Source organism: Miniopterus natalensis, chromosome 2 (genome assembly GCF_054644295.1).
Source record: "Miniopterus natalensis isolate mMinNat1 chromosome 2, mMinNat1.hap1, whole genome shotgun sequence".
NCBI lineage: Eukaryota > Metazoa > Chordata > Mammalia > Chiroptera > Miniopteridae > Miniopterus > Miniopterus natalensis.
The window spans coordinates 128,125,711-128,150,070 of NC_142082.1; positions in this window are offsets into that span (position 1 = coordinate 128,125,711).

The window sequence follows — 24,360 nt, forward strand, 5'->3', positions numbered from 1 at the left end:
TTATTGATTTCAGAGAGAGGAAAGGAGAGGGATAGAGAGATAGAAACATCAATGATGAGAGAGTCACTGATCGGCTGCAGCCCACAACCCGGGCATGTGCCCTGACCGGGAATCAAACCCGGATCGCCTGGATCCTAGGTCGACGCTCAACCGCTGAGCCACGCCCGGCCGGGCTCAAAAGCTTTTTAAAAAATTACCTTAGACTAGATTCAGGGACTGTTGCTAGAGAACTGACAAGCAGCCCTGGCCAATGTGGTTTAGTTGGTTGGAGCGTCGTCCTGTACACCAAAATGTTGCTGGTTTGATCCCCAGTATGGGATCTGTCTCTCTCCCTCTCTCTCTCTCAAATCAATAAAACATTTAAAAAAAAGTGATACATAATCCAGACGGCAGATGATGGTGGGGTATGAAGAGAACTCCAGGGTTCAAGAGATATTTGGGAGGTTTGACTCATCAAGACTGGTGATTACCCAGAGATAAAGGAAAAAAGAAAGGTAGATCATGCTAGCTTTTGTTTATCAAATGCTTACAGAGTGTTAGTCACTTAATAAACGTTACCTATAATTCTTACAGGGGTCTAACAGGTAGGTATTATTTCCATTTACAGATTAAAATATATGTGTCCTGGAGAAGAGTTACTTGCCCAAAGAAACATACCTAGTTAAGTGGCAGAGCTGGGGTTCAGATTTCAGGCATTCCAGGGCCTTTTCAGTTAGCTTGTAAAAATCGAAGTGAAAGGGAAGACATTCTGTTGACATGCTATAACTTCTTTGCTTACCTCTTGTCTGACTTTAGTTCCTAATCCAGACCAATGCAACCCTTTTTTTATATATTTACTTTAAAAGTGTGAGTTTCCTCTAAGAGGTTGGTCTAACACCAGGCAATGCCATGGAGCAACTAGAGACTCTTTTAAAAGTCAATATGCTTGGTATGCGAGCAACTGATAAAAGAATTCTCGGTGTGGTTTTTGATTTCTTTGTGAATGCTATCCGAACACTCTATTAGTTCTGTTATCTTTAAGTTTCCAGGGTCAGTGCAATTGGAAGTTTGGCTGGATCTCACTTCCTCTTTTCATGTTATAAACAAATGCTTTCCTTCCCACTTTGGTCAAGTTACAAGAACCCCTTCTCAATTTACACAATAATTGGGCATTCAACATTGAGAAATTATAATGAAATAGCTAACTGATTTTTCAAACATGTGATGAAATGTAATTTTGTTTGCAAAGAGATGGAACTGTTCCAGTCTTAGTTTCCTCTTTTCAGAAGTTCTCTGATTTCATTTTTTTATTAAGTAACATTTTGGAAGGTTCTCTATGCTCTTTTGATTTGTGCCAATGCAACTGCATAGTCATTAAATTTCTTTCGTTGAACTAGAAATTAGTCATTTCAATCTTTAAATTAGCTTGAAAATAAGGGAGTAAGATCATATACTTAGGCTGTATTTTCTCTGTTTCGACAAACAGAAACTTTATTTCTACACTTAGCAACCAAATAAGATAATACGCTCAACTTCTTAGCAGTAATTTCTATGTACACATTCCATTGAAGACGAAGCCGTCCTCCCTTTTGGCATCATGCAAAGTTGTTTGGATGCAGCCACACGGTCGTGTCACCCCCTACCCTCCACACCCCACGTCCGGTCAATATCATACCTCCAGGAGGTGACCGATTGCTGGCGCGGGAATAGTCTCCTTCCAACTCAGCCAAGTAGGAACTGAACCCACAAACACAGCACCATTTACCCACAGCTCTCACTGTGGCCCGAGCCAAAGATGATGGGGACTCGTACCCGTTTCTCACACAGTTTCCTTAACAGCTGATTCAAAATGATTTTCAATTAAAGAGTAACTTAGCAAATTAGAAGTGCTATAAAAATATAGACTGGTAGCCCTGGCCTGCGCGGCTCAGCGGCTAGAGCATGGGCTAGAGCATCCTTATGAACTTGGGTTCCCAGTCACGGGGTCAAGGGCAGGCACCTCGGCTGAAGGCTCTACCCCTGCCCTGCCCCAGGTCAGGGTGCTAGCCGAAGGCAAACAAACCATGTCTCTCCTCTCTCCCCCCATCCCTCCCTTCCACTCTCTCTAAAAAAAAAAAACAATGGAAAAAATATCTGGGTGAAGATATACATAAATATATTGGTAAACTAACTGCTTAAAAAATGAATGGGTGTTTCAACATCTAGCAAGTAAAAATACTTTAAAGTTTTTAAAAGTGTATTATCTTCTGAAATCGAAAAGTTTACACACATACTCACACGAGTACTAATTTTGGGAATAAAATCTAAATACACAAAAACTACACTTAAAATATCTTCCGTGTGTAAGAAATTCAATCACATTGCATGTTAGGTAGCCTCTGTGTATTGTGGTGTATGGAATCTGGTTTAGATCTGAATTTCATGATGGGACTACTGACATGGCTTTCTAAGTAGTCAGTCTCCTTACCCCCAGTTTCTCTCCTCCTTCCCAACACACTCTGCACCAGGAGCATGCCAGCCTTGAACTCAGGACTCCGTGTTTAGAACATGCATGTCAGTCACAGTTCATCTATGATTTGATTGTCTAGCCCTGTGGTTTCCTGTTGTAATGTCTTTATATTCATCCTTATGAACTTTGTGAGACAGACACTCCTTTCAGGCTACTACTCTGCTTTCTCAGGGAGATGAGCACTCAGGTGTACAAGGTAGACATTCAACAAAATTGCCAAATTCATGGTGTGTAAAATGCATTTCACCTGCAATTAAGGTGTTGCTCTCTTCTCTTGACTACTTGTGTTAAAATAGGATTCTGACATTACCAATGATGCAAGAAATTAATACAAAATTACATATAAAAACCAACCACAAATTGCAGAAGGAAGAGCTTCTCAAACATCAGAAAACAATTACCCAAGGTAGCCTAGAATTTTAAAAAGAGGGAGGATAATTTTTAAAATTTAACTCAGACCTCTGCAATCAATTAGAAATAAGACCACATGTTTGAGACCCAGGATTCCTCATGCCAGGTAAAACGTTTCTGAAAGTATAATTCAACACTTCATTTATTTTTTTTATTTTTATTTTTTAAATATATCTTTATTGATTTCAGAGAGAGGAAAGGATAGGGAAAGAGAGAGAGAGAGAAACATCAATGATGAGAAAGTCATTGATCGAGCCCGCAACCCGGGCTTGTGCCCTGACCGGGAATCAAACCCCGATTGCCTGGATCCCAGGTTGATGCTCAACCGCGGAGCCACGCCCGGCCGGGCTCAACACTTCATTTAAAGTTAGTAAGAGGGCCCGGCCGGGCGTGGCTCAGCAGTTGAGCATCGACCTAGGATCCAGATCAGGGTTCGATTCCTGGTCAGGGCACATGCCCGGGTTGACTCTCTCATCATTGATGTTTCTGTCTCTCTCTCTCTCTCTCCCCCTCTCCTTTCCTCTCCCTGAAACCAATAAAGATATATCTTAAAAAAAATAAAGTTAGTAATATATTATGGAAGAAGGTCTTGTGTAACACCTGGCTATAAAGTTTAGTAATTTGTCCATTAATTGATTCAATAAATAATAAAAGTTGATTGAGTATCTTGTACGTAAGAAACACTATATTAATGCTCAGGCTGATCCCAAGGTGGGAAAGCATGGCTGTTTTCCCCACAAGACATGCAAACCAACAATTACACTGCAGTGGAATAGCTGCTTCATGGCTGGTCTGTGCAAAGTGCTGAGGGAGCTTCGCAGCGTCTCGCAGCGCTCCAGCTGAACGAGAACTGGAAGAAGAGCAGGATTTTGTTTGGTGGGCACTTGGGGTAGGAGGCTTGTGGCAGAAACTCCAGTGCTCATCCGTGTCTGGTTTTCCCTCCTTTGAGGCACAGGGGAGGATTATATTCCCCACTCCCTTGTAGTCAGGCAGAGCTCCGGGTAGAAATGACTTGTGTCACTTCTCAGCTGAAGCATTTAATTGCTGGTGCAAAGTACTCCAACGCCTTTTGTCTGCCTTGGCAACTGGTAAAGCTGGATGTGTGAGAAGGTGTAGCTACCCGATGGTGGACCCTCTATTGGCCTGGGTGCCTGAGAGACTCCGTAGAGCCGACCACTTGCTGAACTGTGATGGACATCGTGGCATCGGTGAGAAATAAATTGTGCGTTAAGCCACTGAAATTTTGGGATTATTCTGTTATCTCAGCATTTCAGATAGAGGTAAAACATATTTAAAAATAAAAGAAAGGGAGCCCTGGCCGGTGTGCTCAGTGGTCAGGGTGTCCGCCCGCGCCAAAGGGTCCCAGTTCGATTCCTGGTCAAGGGCAGGTACTTGGGTTGCAGGTTCATCGAGGGCCCGGTCAGGGCAAAATGCAGGAGGTAACCAGTCAGTGTGTCCCACAAGCTATTTCTCTCTCTCTCTTCCCCCCCCTCCCTCTCTCCCACTCTCTCTAAAAATCAATAGAAAGAATATCCTCAGGTGAGGATTAACAAAATAAACAAATAAATAAAATTAACAAACTAAACAAACAAATAAAAAACAAATAAATAAATTCTTTTACATGGGCGATCTCCCATGTAAAAGAATTCCAAGTAAGACGCTTCCAGACACTTTGCCCTCGAGGAAGTGGAGTGTAACTCCCAACTCCTCAACTGTGGGCTGTGCATAGTGACTTCCTTCCACACGCCACAGTATGGAAAGGGTGGGCAAGAGTAATTTTATGGTAGAAAATCTAATAAACACTACCTCAGCCACGTGTTGAAAGGTCAGTTTCAACAGTGATAAGTTATGTTGCTAGTATGTATCCTAGATATGTGATAAAAATGGTACGTTACCTCTGTGGTCTTCCTCCCCAAAACACATAACCCTAGCCTATTCATGAGGAAAATTCCAATTAAGGGTCGTTCTACAAAATACCTGATCGGTACTCCTCAAAATTGCCAAAGTCATCAAAAACAAGGAAAGCATGAAAAATTGTTATAGACAAGGGGAGCTAAAAAAAAAAGACAAAAAAAAAAAAAAAGACAGAATATCTAAATGTAATATAGTACCCTGGAGAGGATCCTGGAAGAGAAAAGGAACATTTGGTAAAAACTAAGGGAATCTGAATAAAGTATGGACTTTAGTTAATAATAACATATCAATATTGGCTCATCAATTGTAACAAATGGACCGCGTGGGAAAGTGGGTGTGGGGTGTACGGAAACTGTCTGTGCTGCGTTTGCAATTTTATGTAAATCTCAAACTATTTTAAAATTAAGTATTGATCATTTTTAAGAGGCATAAGAGAGCACATGGTGTTTTCTGGAAATTCCTTTTGAAGTGGGGAGTGGAAATTAAGAGTTTGGCTCTGTAGGCAAAAGATCTTTTATGCTATTCAAAGGAGATTCCGTTTTCATTGTTTGTTTGTTTTCCATTGCTTTTCAGAGAGAGCGGAAGGGAGAGAGAGAGGGAGAGGAACATCAGTGTGAGAGCGCACATCGGTTGGTTGCCTCCCATACGTGCCCGGACTGGGGCCGGGGATTGAGCCTGCAACCGAGATACATGCCCTCGGTTGGAATCGAATCCAGGACCCTTCAGTCTGTGGCCAACGCTCTAACCACTGAGCCAAACTGGCGAGGGCAAGGAGATTCCGTTTTTATTGTATTTTATTTTAAAAAATATGTCTTTATTGATTTCAGAGAGAGGAAGGGAGAAAGAGATAGAAGCCTCAATGATGAGAGAGTCATTGATCGGCTGCCTCTTGCACGCCCCCTGCTGGGGATCGAGCCCGCAACCCGGGCACGTGCCCTGACCGGGAATCGAACAGCGATCTCCTGGATCCTAGGGATATGCTCAGCTGCTGAGCCACGCTGGCCAGGCGAGATTCCATTTTTAGATTGCATAAGCTGAGTGAGAGATCTTTAGAAGACCTATGGATGGGCTGCAGGGGTGTTGCAAAACCTCTGAATTACATAAAATTTTATTGTGTGTGTGTATATGGATGTTTTTCTCTGAAGGTCAAAAGCTTTATTATTCATTTGTTCTAAAATATGTTAATAATCAATGCTGAAGTCAATGTAGAAACTCTGAAATAATCTGAGCAAGAGAAGAGACACAATTATATTTTTGTTTAAAAAAAGATCAGCCCGGCCGGGCGTGGCTCAGCGGTTGAGCGTCGGCCTAGGATCCAGGCGATTGGGGTTCGATTCCCGGTCAGGGCACATGCCCGGGTTGCGGGCTGCAGCCGATCAGTGACTCTCTCATCATTGATGTTTCCATCTCTCTCTCTCTCCCTCTCCCTTGCTCTCTCTGAAATCAATAAAGATATATTTAATAAATAAATAAATAAAGATCAGCCTTTGGTGGTACAGTCTAAAGTGATAGTGTGTGTGTGTGTGTGTGTGTGTGTGTGTGTGCAGAAGGAAGGCAGGAATTAAAGGCAAGATAATAGTAAAGAAGTGATCTTCAGACTTTTTTGATTGTGGCCCACCTTTCGGGGGGAAGAAATTATCCTATAATTTGCCTTACCTTACCATTGTCACTTTCCTAAGGAAAAAGTACTTAGTCATCCCAATGAAACATGATTTTCTTAAACCAAGGTTTGGTGAGATTATATACACATCTACTTTAGCATTAGAGTTGTGAATGGTTAATATTTGAATCAAAATGTGAATATGTCTTTAAGGATAATTATAAACTTAAAGCACTGTGAATATGTCTTTAAGGATAATTATAAACTTAAATCTGCATTTATGGGAAGTTAGGATTAAAAAGCAGTAAGAAGCAAGAACTGAAAACCATGACATTGATAACAGGCATGCTTTATGAAAATTAGGGTAATTCCAACTATTTATGCACAGTAACACTGCATTCAGCCGGGCTTCTTTGCAGAATGGAGTTTAACCAGTAAATCCTATTAATGTCTAATTTTAACTTATTAATACAAAATCTCAGTAATCCTTAGCAACTCAGTTAGGTGGTTATTAATAATTAATTCTTTGTTGCATATACAAATGAAAATAAATGGAAGTATACATCGTTAGTCATAAAAATGAAGAAAGCTTTCATTTTTGACCAATTCATGGTCTCTTAGGAGCACTGTGGACTACAAATCATTCTTTGAGAAACTGCTATTATGACCTAGAAGAGAAATGATGAGAAGCCGAGATAGAGGAATGTAGGAGGTACACAGAGGGAGGGACGGATAAAAGATATCAAGAGATCAGAATCAGGAGAATTGTTTGATTGCTTGGATGGGGAGATAAAAGGTAGAGGGAAAACATTAGCTTGCTTTTGGGGTTTCTAGTGGGCCCATTATGAGGAATGCAAGATGGTGGATAAACGGCGGGGAGATCAGGGTAGGTAGGAGATAGGCAATAAGTCCAACTGGGAATATGTTGTGTTTGAGATCCCAAGTGAATATGCCATGTAGACAGATCAATCCTGAGATCCTTCAGCTCAGAAAAAAGGGTCTGGGCTGGAGCTGTAAGTTCCTAACTTAGGAAAGTGAGGCATTCATATTATAGTTTAACTTCTCTAACATTTACAACAATAAATTGAAATTCCAATGGGGAAAAAATCCATTATACCTCTTGAAATAAATATAGACAACCAGGATTAGGGAAGGGAGAAGTCAGACCAATTAAGAATCCCTGAAAGCCCTGGCAGGGTAGCTCAGTTGGTTAGAGCATCGTTCCAATAGCCCAAGTGCAAGGTCAGGGCACTTACAAGAATTAACCAATGAATGCCTAAATAAGTGGAATAAATCAACGTTTCTCTCAAAAAAAAAAAAAATTAATTAAAAAAATGATAAAAAAGAATCCCTGAGTTCTAGCCAGAGCAACTACCTATGTGTGATTAAAAATTCTTGGTAAATAAAGTTTCCACTGCCTAATTTCTTGAAATTATGTTCTACACATCTTTCTTTCTCCTTACCAATCTCTCCCTCCATAAAGCATGGAATTTTAATGTCTGTTTATTTGTTGTTGTTGCTGATGCTGCTGTTTTACTTTTCATTGATGTACAACTTACATTTAGTAAAGTTCACAAGTTTTAAGTTTCCAGCTGAAGAAATTTTTACATATTTCTGGGTAGTCAACACAGAGATTGACATACAGCATACATCCAGTACCCCAGAAGGTTCACTGTGCCTCCTTCCACTCAACACTTCCCCAAATGTAGCCACTACTTTGATCTATATGACTAGCTTTTCCTGTTCCGAGCTTCATAAAAATGGAATCAAAGAGCGTATTTTCTTCATGTGTGGCTCATATCATACCACATTATGTCTTTGAGATTCATTTATGCGTTGCCACTTTGTAATAGTACTTCATTTTTTTCTGTGTAGTACTTTGTAAAAATATACCACAATTTATCCATTCTATTGAGGATGAATTTTCCATTTTTTGTAAATGTGAATAAAGTTGTTATGAACATTCTTGCAGCACATGTGTTTTGCAGACATATGCACTCAAGTCATTTCTCTTGAATGTTATCCAAGAAATGGAGTTGTTGGGTCATAGGATTAGTGTTTGTTTAGTTTCGGTAACTTTTGTTAGTTTTCCAAAGTAGTTGTGCATAATTAGACTCCCACCAGTAATGATGAAAGTTTCCATTTCTCCACACCCTTGGTATTAATGGAATTTTTCATTGTAGTCTATCTGGTGGGTAGGCAGTGGTATCTCATTGTTTTTCGGTTTTTTAAGAGTTTTATTGATTTTTTAGAGAGAGGAAGGGGGAGAGAAAGAAAGAGAAACATTTAGGTGCGAGCAAAACATCTATCAGCTGCTTCCTGCACCCCCGCTACGGGGGATCAAACCCACAACCTGGGCATGTGCCCTGGCCAGGAATTGAGCCAGCAACCTTCTGTTGCACAGGATGTTGCCCAACCAACTGAACCACACTGGCCAGGGCTCATTTGTTTGTTTGTTTATTTTTGTTTTATGTTTTTATTGATTTTAGAGAAAGAGGAGGGAGAGGGAGAGAGCGATAGAAACTTTGATGAGAGAGAAACATTGATCAGCTGCCTCCTGCACGCCCCCTGCTGGGGATGGAGCCCACAACCCCGGCATGGGACCTAACCAGGAATTGAACCGGTGACCTCTTGGTTCACTGGCCAAGCTCATTGTCTTTTTAAAACAGTTTTCTCAAGGTATATTATGCATATAATAAACTTCACATATTTAAAGTGTACAAACTGGTGAGTTTTGAATATCTATACACCCATGGGACAATCACCATCAAGTCAGTGAACCTATCTATCATTTCCAAAAGTTTTCTGTTGCTCTTTGTAATTTCTCCCTCCTCTCATCCTCACCTGCCTGTTTCCAAATAACCACTGATTTGGTTTCTCTCACTATAAATTCACCTGTTCTGGAGTTTTACATAAATGGGATCACACAGTATCTACTCTTTGTTGTCTAGCTGCTTCTTTAATTCAGCATAATTATTTTGAGATTTGTCTATATCTTTGCATGTGTCAACAGTCTATTATTTTTATTGCTGAACACTATCCCATTGTAGAGCTATATACCACAATTTGTTATGTCCACTCACCTGTTGATGGACATTTGGGTTGTTTCTGGTTTTTGGCTATAACAAATAAAGCTGATAGGAATATCTGTGTCCAAGTGTTTGAATAGTCTTATATTTTCTTTCTCTTGGGTAAATACCTAGGATTAGAATTCCTAGGTCACATAATTAATGCATGTTTAGCTTTTTAAGAAACTGTCAAACTGTTTTCCAAAGTGATTTTGCCATTTTAGAGTCCCACCACCAGGGTATGGCACTTCCAGTTCTCCCATAATTCTTGGCAACACACGGATGGGATGGCCGGTCTTTTTCATTTTAGGCATTCTTCATGCGCTCATTTGCCATCTGTATTTGTTCTTTGGTAAAGTGTTTGCTGAAGTCTTTGCCCATTTAAAAAAATAGGTTGTTTTCTTATTGCTGAGTTTTAAGAGTACTTTGTATGTTCTAGATACAAGTTCTTTATCACATATTTGCTTTGTCAATATTGCCTCCCACTCTGTGATCTGCGGTTTGTCTTTGAGCCTCCTAGCACCATCTTTTGAAGAATAGCAGTTTTTAATTTTGATAAAGTCCAATTTATCCACTTGTTCTTTTATTTTTTAATTTTTTAAATATATCTTTATTGATTTCTGAGAGAGGAAGGGAGAGGGAGAGGAAGAGGGAGAGATAGAAACATCAATGATGAGAGAGTCATTGATCGGCTGCCTCTTGCATGTCCCCAACCAGGGATCGAGCCTGAAACCCAGGCATGTGCCCTGACCGGGAATCCAACCGAGATCTCCTGGATCCGAGGCTGATGTTCAACCGCTGAGCCACGCCTGGCCGGCCGGGCTGTTCTTTCATTGATTGTGTTTTTTGGTGTTGTATCTAAGATCCAAAGATTTTCCTCTTTGTTTTCCCCCAGACATTTTATAGTTTTAGGTTTCACATTAGGTATCTAAGGTCCAAAGATTTTTCCCCTTCGTTTTTTCCCAGACATTTTATAGTTTTAGGTTTCACATTCAGGTCTATGATCCATATAAGTTAATTTACATTGTGCCATGGTGCTATGGCACAATGTAGAAGTCCAAACTGATTGTTTTGCATATGGATACATACACATAAACATACATGCATAATACACAATATACATACACACACAATTTAAGTTTACTAAACAACCAGAGACAAAACTGTTATTTCAGAGAAAATCGCAGATTTCTTTCTGGGTGCTGACTGCCACTGAGGCCCACTTCCAGATGCATCTCCTCTTTCCTGTCGGGCTCTTGGAAGTCATCTCGGTGTGCAGTTGAGCTGCATCTGGCTGTGCTGTGGTTTTATTCTGGTTCAGTTCATCACTGGCTCCAAATGTCATGAGAATGAGATCAGGACCTTCCCCTCGGCAGAGCCTGGCATCTGAGAATTACCAAGACCATAGAGACCCGCCTGGGCTTCACAGCCATGTCACCAGTTGTTAGAACTCTGAGGGACTCCCCTGCTTTACAGACAAGCTGCCAGGTTATTGGATTCCTGGGGAGTCTCTTTGTTCTTCAGTCTCGCCTCCTCCTGTGCTTGGAGGTCTCTTTCAGCCCATCCTCTGGCCTTTGCAGGGCACCTGCCCTCCTCTCCATGAAGGTCCAGAATGCCTCAGAGGGGCATTCCTTCCCTTCTCCCAACTTTCTGCTGCTACCCCTGAGTGAAGACCCATAGGAGAGAGTGAATGGATGGGTGCGGACTTGCTCTGTGGCTGGATGTCCTTGGAATTTTAACCTGTCACACCGGCCCATATGTGACCACTAAATGTTGACTAAAATTTAGCCAACTTTTTCTTACACCACCTTTAGTGGGTTCTTCCTGCTGTTGCTCCAGTGATGAGAGTAACTGTGGGTCTCTTCCTTCTAGAAAGGGCTCATTACTTCGTGGACTTTCCTTGCATTTCTTTTCTTCCTATGTTCCCTGTGTCTTCAGCCCTCTAACGTACTTTTAAAAACTGTGTCTGACTTAACATGAGATCGATAGTCTTTTGTAGCTTTCTGCAACTAAATCAGAAGCAGAACCGAGATCTCTTCTTGATTTGAGAATTGTGGCTTTACAAATAAAACCACTCAGGGTTAAATGGGTAATGAAGGTTCAGAGAGAAGTGATTTGCCAAGGTGAAAAAATGTGGTAGGGGCTGTCTTAGCTCAAGCTGTCCTAACAAAATTCCACAGACTGGATGGCATTAACAGGAGAAAATTATTTTCTTGTAGTTCTGGAGGCTGGAATTGCAAGATCAGGCTGTCAGCATGGCGGAGTTCTGGTGAGAGCTCTCTTCCTGGCTTAGAGATGGCTGCCTTCTCACTGCGCCCTCATAAGGCACAGAGAGAGCTCTGATGTCTTTTACTCTTCTGGTGAGGGTACCAGTTTTATTGGAGCAGGACTGCACCCTTAAGACCTTATTTAACCTCAGTCACCTCTTTAAAGGCCCAATCTCCATACACAGTCACATTGGCTTCAACATATGAATTTGGGGGAGACACATTTCAGTCCATTGCAGGAGCCTAAATGAATTGTAATTAAGAGCAGTCCTTTCAGGGTGAAGACTGAGAAGGTAAATATAAGATCAGGGGACTCTGGGTAAAGTTACAGTTTTAAAAACATGGGCTTGAAAGTTGAAACTTTTTTTAATGAGAATTTTTTTATTTTTTAAATATGTCTTTATTGATTTCAGAGAGAGAAAGGGAGAGTGAGAGAGAGAGAGAAACATCAATGATCAGAGAGTCATTGATCGGCTGCCTCCTGCACGCCCCCTGCTGGGGATGGAGCCCACAACCCCGGCATGTGCCCTGACCAGGAATTGAACCAGTGACCTCTTGGTTCACTGGCCAAGCTCATTGTCTTTTTAAAACAGTTTTCTCAAGGTATAATACGCATATAATAAACTTCACATATTTAAAGTGTACAAACTGGTGAGTTTTGAATATCTATACACCCATGGGACAATCACCATCAAGTCAGTGAACCTATCTATCATTTCCAAAAGTTTTCTGTTGCTCTTTGTAATTTCTCCCTCCTCTCATCCTCACCTGCCTGTTTCCAAATAACCACTGATTTGGTTTCTCTCACCATAAATTTGCCTGTTCTGAAGTTTTACATAAATGGGATCACACGGTATCTACTCTTTGTTGTCTAGCTGCTTCTTTAATTCAGCATAATTATTTTGAGATTCGTCTATATCTTTGCATGTGTCAACAGTCTATTATTTTTATTGCTGAACACTATCCCATTGTAGAGCTATATACCACAATTTGTTATGTCCACTCACCTGTTGATGGACATTTGGGTTGTTTCTGGTTTTTGGCTATAACAAATAAAGCTGATAGGAATATCTGTGTCCAAGTGTTTGAATAGTCTTATATTTTCTTTCTCTTGGGTAAATACCTAGGATTAGAATTCCTAGGTCACATAATTAATGCATGTTTAGCTTTTTAAGAAACTGTCAAACAGTTTCCCAAAGTGATTTTGCCATTTTAGAGTCCCACCACCAGGGTATGGCACTTCCAGTTCTCCCATAATTCTTGGCAACACACGGATGGGATGGCCGGTCTTTTTCATTTTAGGCATTCTTCATGCGCTCATTTGCCATCTGTATTTGTTCTTTGGTAAAGTGTTTGCTGAAGTCTTTGCCCATTTTAAAAAATAGGTTGTTTTCTTATTGCTGAGTTTTAAGAGTACTTTGTATGTTCTAGATACAAGTTCTTTATCACATATTTGCTTTGTCAATATTGCCTCCCACTCTGTGATCTGCGGTTTGTCTTTGAGCCTCCTAGCACCATCTTTTGAAGAAAAGCAGTTTTTAATTTTGATAAAGTCCAATTTATCCATTTGTTCTTTTATTTTTAAAAATTTTTTAAATATATCTTTATTGATTTCTGAGAGAGGAAGGGAGAGGGAGAGGAAGAGGGAGAGAGAGAAACATCAATGATGAGAGAGTCATTGATCGGCGGCCTCCTGCTCACCTCCTGCTGGGGATCGAGCCGGCAACCCGGGCCTGTGCCCTGACCGGGAATCCAACCGAGATCTCCTGGATGCTAGGTCGATGCTCAACCGCTGAGCCACGCCCGGCCAGGGAAACTTGGAACTTTTTGACTTTTTTTTCTGGCTCTGCACTAAAACTGTGGAATTCTGTGAAGGGTCTTGACTTCACTGAGCCTCAGTTTCCTGGAGGATGTGATTCAGTGGGATGATTTTTGAAAAGTGCCTCTCGGTCTTGATTGTACCTGGGGGACTTTAATTTATGGAGGTGACTGATGATGACAGAGAAGCTAATGCCACTGATAGACTTTATTGTTGGAGTTGCCGGGAGGACGGCCGGTCGTGCCGGCAGGGCCACAACGGGGAGCGCCGGTGGGGCAGCGGCCGGGGGCACTGCCACCCCCGGGCAGGGGCAGGGGGGCAGCGGCCGGGGCACTGCCACCCCCGGGCAGGGGCAGGGGGGCAGCGGCCGGGGCACTGCCACCCCCGGGCAGGGGCAGGGGGGCAGCGGCCGGGGCACTGCCACCCCCGGGCAGGGGCAGGGGGGCAGCGGCCGGGGCACTGCCACCCCCGGGCAGGGGCAGGGGGGCAGCGGCCTGCGCGGCCGGCTGGAGTAAGTTCAGCGGGCCCTGGGCCATGCGGTGGCCTCCGGTTGCTTGGTACCTGGCCCTGTGCAGACTCAGGGCAGGGAAAATCCTGGGTTGGTGCGTGGGTGCGATAAAGGGGGTGGCTGGGAGTCGGGGCTCTGGGTCCCCGGCTGGCACAATTATCTATTCCTACCTCCGGGTATCAGCCTCAGGAGGAACGGTCTCTCCCTAGCCAGCAAGACCCCCAAGATGTCAAACTGGCATAAAATACAGAAAATAAAAAGCATGATAAATACATTCCCCTAGTTTTGGGCATATTAGTGTGGGTTTTATGAGCGCCGGTTGCTTTCACAGTCCCTCCTGTCCTTGTCAACCCTGCTCCCACTTCTGTAGCCTCTGAAAGGTGATTCCATTTCTTTTTTCCCCTCTTGGTGAACCAGACCTTGGTTTCTCTCCGTCACAGCCACATTTTGATGCTTCCTGCCTGGGTAAGGCTGAGAGCCCCATAAGAGGGGCCCTTCTAGACGCTGGTGGGGGGGGGGGCAAGGGCAGGAAATAAGAGTAGTCTGGAAGGACCCAGTTTTGTTGGGGGACAGACATGCCAGTTCCGGGGCTGGAGGAGAGTCCCAGTCTGAAGCCCCAGGAGAGGCCACTCATGAGTCACCGTGCATCAGCACCTTGGCCACAGCGAAGAAACACAGAAAACCTATTCTCCCTGCCCGGGCCCCAGGCTGGTGGAAAGGACAGTCTATCAGACTCTCCTCAAGGACTGAGGATCGGCGTCCGTGCCAACAACTATGACAAACAGGTCCTTTTCCTGAGTTGTCTGGCTGTCAGACTCAGGATGAAGTGAGAGTAAACAGGATAGGTGCTCTGCACTAAGTATTCTTGGACTCTTTGAACTTCAAAGAAAGCCGGGCTTATGGGAATAGAACAGGATTTTCTGTTAATGTGGCCAAGTGGGGCCCTAACTGGGAAAGCACCTCCGAACGGCAAAGCAGGAAGAACACAGGGATAAGTATTTTCCCTCTACAACCTTATTCTACCGTGAAAAGGTTATCTATGGATGAATTAGCCCCAGCAGAGCCCACAGTTCCTGAGAATGATATAAACTTGGCTCTCGGTGCCTCAGACTTATTTGCCTAAATAATCTCTCCACTCTTCCCCTCCCCTCAAAAGGAAAGAAACTGCACTAATCTCTTTAGTCCTGGCCAGTTATTCATTCTCCATGAAGCTCAGCTTCCTCCTCTGTAAAAGGAGAGTACTAATGTTTTCTTTGTAGCTTTGTTGAAACCATACCATGAAGATTCTGGCAAATTTTAAATAGTCAAAAAATGATAGCATCTCCTCTTGTCCTCCTCAGTTCATTCTCCTCTTTAAATAATAAAAAGAAATTATAATAAAGTAACCAGCACAAGTAAACTGATATAGATTGAGCACTTACAGTGTGATAAAGACTGATCTGAGTACTTCTGTGTATGATCTTGTGATTCTGTGAATTTAATAGACTCAAGAAAGATTCCAGACTGTTAACATATCACCTGCCATTAGCATTTATATATAAGACCCTCTGGATTGTCTGAATAAACCACAAATCCACATGGACAAGGTAAGATGAGATTTATCATAGTTGACTCAACCTCCTACTAGAACAAGAATGAGAGAAATCAGAACATTTGTTACTTTGATGGCATCTAATTATTAATTTTATAAATTTTTGAGGAAAAAAATAAACAAAAATATACCAATTGGAAAGATCAATATTAAAAGTTGGTTGCAGGTGGAAGGGAGTAAAGGGGGGACAAATGGTGAAGGGGAAAAATAAAATAAAGAAAAAAATTTGATCACAGTTATCGACAGTAATGTATTGAAGGAGAGAAAAGACACATAGATCAATGGAATGGAAGAGAGAGCCCAGAAACAGACCCGCACAAATACGCCCAGTAATTTTTTAAAAAAATATTTGTATTGATTTTTAGAGAGGAAGGGAGGCAGCCGATCAATGACTCTCTCATCATTGATGTTGCTCTCTCTCTCTCTCTCTCCCCCTCTCCCTTCCTCTCTACAGACTCAAAAAATGCCTATCAGAATCCCACCTAACTTCTTTGTAGAAACTGGCAAGCTGATTCTAAAATTCATATGGAATTTCAAGGGACCCAGAAAAGCCTAAACAATCTTGAAAAATAACAAAGTAGGATTCAGACTCTCTGATTTCAAAACTTACTACAAAGCAACAGTAATTAAGACAGTGTGGTACTGGCTAGGATGGCTAGAATAATAATTAAAAAAAAAAAAGACATAACAAGCAGCACTGGTGAAGATGTGAAGTTGGATCCCTTATGCACCGCTGGCAGGAATGTAAAATGGTACAATCGTTCTGGAAAATAGTCTAGCAGGCTAATAATCTTAATAGTCCTTAAAAGGCTAAACATGGTACTTTATAATAGTCAAAAAGTGGCAACAACTCAAATTCCATGAACTGATAAACAGATAAATAAATGTGGTGCCTGCACTTAACAGAATGCATAGAATGGAATATTAGTCAGAAAAAGAAATAAAGTACTGATACATGTTACAACACAGAGGAACCGTGGAAACATTATTCTAAGTGAAAGATGACAACTGTAGAAGACCACATATTGTGCATGTCCATTTATCTGAGTTGTCCAGAGAGGCAATTCTGTAGAGACGGAAAGTAGATTAGTGGCTGCCTAGGGCTAAGGTGCACTGGGAGAAATAAGAAGCGACTGCTACTGGGTTGACGAAAATGTTTTAAAATTGCTTGTGGTGGTGACTGCATTTATCCATGAATACATAAAACCCACTGAGCTGTACACTTTAAATGGATGTATTGTGCAGTATATTAATTATATCTCAATAAAGCTGTTATTTTATTTTAAAGCAGCCAAAGTAAAAAGACTTGTTACATCTGGAGGAAAAAAGGATGGCATCAGAATTCTTGTCAGAAATAATACAAACTGTGAAAACATTGGAGCAATATCTTTAAGGTACAGAAAGACAAAAACTGTCAATCTACTATTCCGTACCCAGAAAATGATCTTTCAGAAATGAATGTGAAACATCACACTTCTAAGTAACAGTTGAGTCAAAGAAAAAGCCTTAAGAGAATGAAAAAATAGTTTGAACTAATGAAAATTTTAAAATACGGCCTATCAAAATTTATGGGATGCGGTAAAAGCAGTGCTTAGAGAGAAATTTATAGCATTAAATACATATATTAGTAGAGAAGACCTAAAATTTAAAAACCCAGGTTTCTACCTTTGCAAACTAGAGAAAGAACAATTTAATCCTAAAGCAAGCAAAGGAAAAGAAATAATACAAATTCGAGCAGAAATCAATGAGGCTGAAAACAGGAAAATATAGAGAAAACAAAAACCTGGTTCTCTGAAACAATTGATAAAATTGATAAACCTCTACTCGACTAACCAGGTAAGAGAGAGAGAAGACACGAATGTGCTAATCAGTACGTGTGCCAGTCATCAAGGGACGAGCCTTGAAAACTTTATGCCAAGTGAGAGGGGTCAGTCACAAAGGACCACACATCGTATGATTCCATTCACACAAAATGTCTGGGCCAAGGAAATACACAGGGACTGAAAATAGGTAAGCGGTTGCCTAGGGCTGGGCTGGGAAAGGGGCTGGAGGATAAGTGGGTGATAGCTAAAGGGCATCTGGCTTATTCTGAGGAGATGAAAATGCTCTGAAATTAAAACTGATGGCAGATAAACATATTTGTGAATATACTAAAAACCATCCAATTGCACTTTAAATGGGTGAATTGTATGGTATGTGAACTATGTCTCAGTAAAGGTGTCTTAGAAAAGCAAGGTGCAAAACACTGTATATAGCAGGCTACTATTTGTGTAAGGAAAGATAGGGGAGAGTTGACTAAATATTTCAGCACAAAATGCTTATCCATGCATAATATTTCAGGAAGGACACAGAAAATTGAACATATTTATTGTCTTCAGGGTAGAGAACTGGTGACTGAGGGACATGTTTGGAAGAAACTTGACATTGTATTATCCTTTGGGACCTTTTGAATGTTTTACTCTGTGCAGAATTAATGGGCAGATTAACCATAAAGCTAATGAAATTTAAGTTTTGGGGTCCCTCACTTGCCCGGGCCCTTCATAAGGCCCTAGGAGGGGCCCTATAATGTTTACATGGTCATACGGTTTTGTAAAATTTGCAAGTGAGATATGTTAACTTCAAACAACTAATCTTGCTGTTTTTTTCCACTCCAAATTCCCCTCCATTCACTTCTCCTTTTGTGTGATGAGTAGAGAAATGAGAAGGGAAACCTGGCTGTAAGCATTTTTGGGGATATGGTTAAGGGAAAGGAGACTCAATAGAGTGGATGGCAATCACTTCCACGTACAGTTAAATTAGTGCTAGTCGACCTGGTGTTAGAAATGACCTCCAGAAATACTCTTGTTACCCACTGTGCCGACTCAGCTGGCATTGTAATAAGAAGGTGCGGGGATGGAAGTTATTTTGCGCAATGAACGTGTTCCTACCACACTCAGCACCATAAATGCATGGGTATGGGAACAGAAACAAGGTTTGCGGTGCAGGTCACAAAATCATCTGGGGAAATTTTGTCCAGTTGCCAGTGTAATAAAATTGCAAGCAGAGGATTAGGTTCTCATCAATGCATAGTCAAAACAGAAGCTCTTTCCTATCAGAAATGTACTTAATGCTGCAAATATCATTTGTCATTTCTAAAACATTTTTAAGGTCGTTTCTGGCCCTGGTGTCAAAGTTTTCTGGTTGTTTCTCACCTGTAAAAGTTGAAGAAACATTTGCTTGTTTCCCTATCACTTTCACAAATTATTCCATTTCATTTTTTTAAGTCATTTTCATTCCATTTCTGAGCCTAACATCAGTATTGGTCCTCACACCTTCCTTCACTGCTTGCATCCCCAAAGTGGCGCATATCAGAGATATTTGTTATATTAAAATGTTTGGTAACAAAAACTAAGGTTTTAATATCGTGGCACAGGAATGTCAAAATATTTGCAACAGAACATCTTGCCGTATTCCAGGCAATGTAAAGGCATGATGACTTTAAAGTTTAATTCATTTCCTAAAATGCAAGCAGTTTACATGGTTAGACTATAGGATACCAAGGTGGCACGGCCAGAGAAGACAGTGGAAGTGTAGGAGGGGGAGATGGTGATGCAGTCGGGCTGAGGCGTTTCAGTTTTGATGTTCTTAATTATGTATGAGCTTCAGGAGTTCCATAAATCACTTTGGGACTCTATGAAGCATATTGTATGTGTATAATGTAATTTTTTCTCGGGAAAAAGTCCCTAATTTCCACTGATTACTATGATCCCCAAAAGGTTATCTGTGACCCCTGCTATCATGAGTAACCCTTGAAGAGAGCTTCTGTGTGGGTTTACTATACACCAGGTACAGAGCTTCTAAAGTGTGGAGGATGATTTATTTGGAAAAGAGGTAGGGCTGGGATGTAGTCACGGGAGGGCAACTTATAGACTTTGGTAATCAAGGCAAGTGATGATAAGATAAAATAAGATGATAATAGGAATGCAAAAGAGATGCTAGGAACTCTTGTATCGAGATTCAAGATCTATCCCTGTTCATGAATGTAGTAGTAGTTCATTACTTTTTATTGCTAAGCAGCAATCCATTGTATGGATAAACCATTATCTATCCATTCACCTATTGGTGGACATTTGGATAGTTTCCTTTTTTGAATTATGAATAAATCTGCTATGAAATTTGTGGTCAAGCCAGTTGATCAAAATTTATTTTTTGCTATTGAACATACAAAAAAAAGTTCCAGCTTCACAATTAAAGGTAATTTCAAGTAAATGTTTAGGGCGGTGAGCAAATTTGGCACAACTTCTATGAAGGTTTTTTTTTTTTTTTTTCCGTAAATGAGCTGTCAGATTTCAGGGCATGTCAAGATTTTCTTGTGTGATGACTAATTTTAAATACTAATAACCTGTTTTTCACCAATGTCCTTGTAGTGACATGAGTTTTGTGCTATCTTTGCTGATATCATTATTTTGCATTTTTGTATCAAATTAGCAAGATACTTCTATTTTTTCCAATGTGTTCTCCTCTAATTCACTCTTCTTTAATTGTATTCTCAGACAAACCAAAAACCTATTAATTACTCTTGTTAATTTATTATTTATTAATTCCTCTTACAAATTACTTTTACTTTTTTAAAAAAAATCTTTATTCATTTCAGAGAGAGGAAGGGAGAGAGATAGAAACATCAATGATGAGAGAGTCAACTGATCGGCTGCCTCCTGCACGCCCCCGACTGGGGATCGGGCCCGCAACCCGGGCATGTGCCCTGACCGGGAATCGAACCCCGATCGCCTGGATCACAGATGGATGCTCAACTGCTGAGCCATGCTGGCTGGGTGCAAATTACTGCTTTTATATGACCTGAAAATATGTTACAATGTGCTACTCAATGTGAAAATAATTTGTTGTTTATATGTTCGTTTTTTATCTTTTGTTATTGTTAATTCTCATCCGAGGATATTTTTTCCATTGATTTTTTTAGAGATAGTGGAAGAGAGGGAGGGGGGATGGGTGAAGGAGAGAAAGAGATATTGGCTGCCTCCTGCACGCACCCAAACTGGGGCAGGGATGGAACCTGCAACCCAGGTATGTCCCCCTGACTGGGAATCGAACCTGCATCTCTGGTGCGCGGGCCGGCGCTCTATCCACAGAGCCACACCGGCCACAGCTTTTTAAAAATAATTCTTTAAAAGGTTTTTATTGATTTTAGAGAGAGAGGAAAAGAGAGTGAGTGTGAGAGAGACATCCGCGTGAGGGAGAAACATTGATTGGCTGCCTCCCGCATGCCCCCTCCTGGGGGTCGAGCATGTGCCTTGACCAAGAATCCAACAAGCGACCTTCTGGTGCATGGGGTGATGCTCAACTGAGCCACACTGGCCAGGGCTTTAAAGCATTTTTCAGTGTATGGTGCAGTAGTTAACTATATTCACATTGTTCTGTAACAGATCTCTAGACTTTTTTCATCTTGTAAAACTGAAAAACTGAAGCTCTATATTGATAGAAAACCAGCTCTCCATTTCTCTCGCTCCCATCCACTGACAACCACCATTCCACTTTCTGTTTCCATTATTTTGACTGGAAATTTGGAATCATGATTTTGACTGGGAATACTCCAGATACCTCAGATACATGGACTCGTACAGTATCTGCCCTTTTGTGATGAGCTTGTTTCTGCACTTTCTATTCCGTTTCAGCAGTCTGTGTCTTTGCTATCCCTTTCTTTGTTGCCCAAATTGTCCCCGATTTGGCCAGGGAGCAGCACCCATTCCTGCTGCCTTCTGGGTCATTCTGATATGTTTCCATCATTCTTTCACAACTTCTTTGCTTCCTGGCATAAGATGTTCTTTCTGTTCTTTGACTTTCCTGTGACAGTCTCAAAATCAGCCATTTCTCTAAGGAGCCCTGATTCCTTGTAGTGAATGACATTTAGAAGCCAAGATCTAGATGCTAGGTGTCCTTATTGATATTAAAGTGTCACTGTTCCCAGGCCCTCTCAGTGGACAGAGATAGGAAATACACGTATGTACATAAAACTCCAATCCAAAACCACAGGGTCCATTCTTGTCTTCACCCTTTCTGTATTTTTAACGCTCTTCTCAGACAATGAGAAACCTATCTTCTATTCTCCTTTTCCCTGTTTAATCAGTCCCCCCATATGTAACTGATCTCTCATCTCCATGCTCCCTTCTTACCCACACGGGCATCTCTTCTCCCTGCTTGGGCTCTGCACCCCCTCCCCCAAATGCCCTCCCCTCCTCACAGGCAAGTACAGCCTCTGACTCCCGTGCTGGGTCATTCTCACGCATGGGTTCCCTCCTCGCCCCACGGGCTGTGACAACCCCCAACTGGCTTTCTTCGCCTTTGTCAGGCTCTGACTCCCACACCAAGATGCAGCCCTCACGGGCCCTTTCCTCGTGCACCTCGGATTGTAATGCTTTGCAAGGCTGTTCCTCCACATGGGCACTTGGGACCCTCACACCCTCCCTCCTCCACACGCACACACGCACCCACTCAGGCACCTTCCACAGGCGCCTTGCGGTTCCGTGTGGGCCGACAGCCTGCGTAAGGCTGCCCCCACGTGGACAGCCTCATCCCCTCGCTGGGTCTCCAACGCCACACTGGGCCAGGATTCCCTTACCCTGCTCAGGGGAGGCCAGGTCACCCTTTTTTATTCTCTGAAAGGATTTTTGTCATTGGTGTTACTTCTTGAACATTTGAAAGAATTCACTTGTTTTCTTTGGGGAAAGTATGAAATTCAATTTCTTTAATAGACAAAGGACTACTCACTTTTCTCGTCAGTTTTAGTTAAGTTGGTTTTTGCCCTAGGGATTTTTCCAATGAATGTAAATTTTCAAGTTTATGAGCATAATTTGTTAAATGCTCTTATCTTTTAAATTATGTAGAGCATATTAAATTCCCCCTTGAATTCCTCATACTGGTTAGTTGTACTTTCTCCTCTCTCAGTCTCATTAGGGTTTATGTGTTTTATTTTCCAAGTACCAATTGTTGGCTATGTTGAGTCTCTGTTTACTATTTCACTAATTTCTGCATTTATCTCTATAATTATCTTTCCTGTTTTTAAAATTTCGCTATTGTTTTGGTATCTTATTGAGGTAGCTGCTTAGATTGGGGGATAGAAAACTTTTCCTGTAAAGGGCCAGAAAGTAAATATTTTTAACATTTTATTTTTTTCATTAGGGATTAATTTAAAGGACTTTAGTTAGTTGAAAGGATAGGACTTTATATGATTACAACAGATAATGCCTTATTTGGCCTACATTGTTACCATGCTGTTAACAGTATGAAAACAGCCACAGACACACACGAGTGTGACTGTTACCCAATAAACCTTTATTTACAAAGACAGGCAGAGGGCTGGATTTGGCCTATAGGTTCTATATTGCTGACCCCTGGCTTAGATTATTAGATCCCTTATAGACCTGTTCCCATTGTCTGTTTTCTCTTGGCTTTCGCCCATGTCTTGTCTCCTACTAAGTCAGGTTACTTGGGAATGAGTGTCAGAATTGCGCTTGATGAACGGCAGACTAACGCTCTGGACGATGTTACTCTTCTTCTAGATAACTTACTTTTGCTTCTACCAGGCAGGTAGTCTAATGCCACTTGTAGTCCCTTTAATCCAAACAGGGATTGAGATCACTTGAACCTGGATGAACCCTTCTGCATTCCAAATTAAAACCTGAGGTGTATGTGTATACTTTTTCCTTGCTGCCCTCAACTCTAATTTTTGTCCCTTTCAGCCCTAGGTGCCTGTTAAAAACTGTGTTTAGCTTCTAGACCTCTTGGCCTCTACTTTTAGAAATGGCAGGGGAGGTCTCAAATGCCAAACTCGTAGCTCCTTTCCTAGGTTTTAACTCCATAGATCCTCAGGCATTGCTTGCTTTATGATACTTTCAAACAAATATACGGGGTGGGCGAAAGGTTAATAATAATAAATAGAATAATTAATTAGTAACAAGAATAAACTCTGTTTTGAATACTCACAACAGTAAACCTACTTTTGCCATAGCCTGTATAATTTCTCCAGCTTTTCTGGTTGTTTTCAGTGAGACAACAGGCTCAAGACATCTATTCTGCCATTGCTGGTAACAGAACTCTCTTTGTACTAACCATTGTGGGTCAATATTTCCTAGTCCAGAGTGTGCCTTTTTGATGTATGGATTGGAGTCTTCAGTTCAAGAAATTGTTTTCTACTTAGAACTTCCATTATGAATGTTAGCCTTTTTTGCCTATCTTTCTCTTATTTCTGTAATTATTAAATTCTTTTTTAAAAGCAGTAATTCTTAGGCCTTTTAAAAAAACACTCTGATCTCCCTGTGCTTCTTTCAGTTTTATTTTCATTTCTACAATGTTTTTTCCCCTTTATTTCTCTCCTAAGTCTGTCATTTCATATTTCATCTTCTTCTGTTATCTGGCCATCAATGTTCTTGTATTTCTGCATTGTTTTCTTCTACCATAGCAGCACCGTAGTATCCCCTTATCTGTAGTTCTGCTTTTCCAGATTTCAGTTACCTGCTGTCAACTGTGGTCTAAAAATAATAAATTTTCTCCCAGACAAGAAAAAGCTAAAGGAGTTCACCACCACCAAATCAATATAATAAGAAATGTTAAGGGGACTTCTTTAAGAAAAAAGAAAAAAAAAGCATAAATATGAATAAAGGGGCAATAACTACGTACCTATAAATAATCACTTTATATGTA